This window comes from Lathyrus oleraceus, chromosome 7 (genome assembly GCF_024323335.1).
Source record: "Lathyrus oleraceus cultivar Zhongwan6 chromosome 7, CAAS_Psat_ZW6_1.0, whole genome shotgun sequence".
NCBI classification, from domain to species: Eukaryota; Viridiplantae; Streptophyta; class Magnoliopsida; order Fabales; family Fabaceae; genus Lathyrus; species Lathyrus oleraceus.
The window spans coordinates 407,655,625-407,657,795 of NC_066585.1; positions in this window are offsets into that span (position 1 = coordinate 407,655,625).

Here is a 2,171-nt window from a genome sequence, read left to right on the forward strand (position 1 = left end):
TTTGGTTTTCTGGTTCGAGCGATCTCGCTTCAACGAGGATGAGCTTCCCTTAGTGAGAGCTCTCTTATCGAGTTATTGTGTCCACTTAGCGAGCGTGATAGAGTGAGTGTTATGGTTTATTCTGTAAGTCGCGCTTAGCGAGCGATCCATCGCTCAACGAAAGTGACAATGCAAAACTGAGTTGTTTTCAAGTTAGTTTTGTGACAGTGTGCTATTTTGACGATGAATTGGTACTGTCATGTCCTGAATGAGGTTGTCTAATTCTATTTTATGTGAATCAATGCATTATATTGAATTGATAAATTATTATGCACGAAATTGTTGAGTTTATGTTGAGTTGTGATCAAATGATTTATAATGAGCATTGTTAAATTTTATGTTGAGTGGTCATGAAAGATTAATGGTTAAGTTTTTAGTCCAATTCAGAGAGGGGAGCGTGAGAGCATTGGTAGAGTTGAGTTCTAAGTCTGGATAAGAGATGGGACTGTGACAATATTTGATAGAGTTGAGTTACATTAAATCCATTCATTAGTTTCAGAGTTGCCCTATTTAGAGAGGGGCCTTGGGGTGACCCGCTTTAGAGAGGGGACCGTGGTGGGATGAAAATTAGTAACAAACCTCGGATCATCTAAAATTTGGTACCACATGCATATAGAGTTAAGGAGTCGAGCATTGCATACACATCAACGTTAAGTATGGGTTAAGTGTTTATATGAGTTGATGTGAGTGAGTAATTTAATTGTATGAGTTGATTGGGTTGTTTTGTATGAGTTTATCTTATCGATGTTGTTATGGTAGTTGATATGAGTTGTGAGATTGATAACACGTTGCTTATATATAAATGTATTCTCACCCCTTTTTGTTTATTGTTGCATATATGCTTCTATGGAGTACAGACGATCAAGTACAAGAGTATATGCTTGATATTAGAGGATGACGTTGTACCTCTTTAGTTATTTATCATTCGGGTCTCAATGGAGTCACTCTGATATGTAACTTTGGGAACAGGTTGTTCTATGTTTTCTTTTGTTGCATGTCTTATTTCTTTTTTAGGATTGTTGAACTACTTTCTCATATGTTGTTGTTGAGATTTATACGTTAAACTTATTGATTTTCTACTGCTTATTTTTGAAAGTTTTATTTGTGGTTCTTTTATGCTATGGTGAAGCATGACGTACACTCTATTTGTTGAGTTATATTGAATTATTTTATTAAATGTTGATTCGGAGAAATAGGATGTTACAACCACCATATAATCATGTTGTATGATGAATAATCATTTATTATAAGATAGTTCACCCTAATGTTTCTGGAATTTCCTCTGCTCCAACTGTGGTCTTTAGTGTTATGTATCCCTTCACCTGCACTTGCTCACCTGAAAATTCCACAAGTTATCCTTGGAAAGCTCTAAGGTCATCAAAGTCTTGGTGAAGCCGCAAAAGCATCCTAATAAAGGATATCTACAAAACTTCCTTAATCAATCAATATTCTCTTAATCTCCTAATTGTCACATCTTAAGATGATAACCACGAGACTGTCGTTATGCGAGTGACTTCTATAATTGAGATCTAACATGTGTTGTCCTACTTGGGGCGGAGTTTTTATTGCTACGTTTTTTCCTTTTGTTATTACCTAATTATTTACTGGTGTATTTGATGTATTCTTTTTGTTTGCTTTGTTGGTTTTATGTTTGAGTATCTATACTATGAGACTGATACATTAAAATTGTAATAACTGATAATATAGTTATTTGTATTCTGGTAGGTCTTTAGTTGGCCTTCGTGTGTGTGTGTGTGTGTGTATATATATATATATATATATATATATATATATATTATATATATATATATATATATATATATATATATATATATATATATATATATATATATATATATATATATATATATATATATATATATATATATATATATATATATATCGTAACAGTTTGAAAAGAGATACAATTACGCCCGACCAACTATGGTGAGGTAAAGTGTTTTTGTATATATATGATGCTTTCCACCACAGGCGTATGACCGTTGTGATAAACCGGGTAGCTCACTATATATTACAACGGTCAAAGTATACAATCATTGTGATATAAAGCGAAGGTCATGGGTTCGAAACCCAATGAATGTATGGTTTATAATATTTGCGCTCTGTCTATA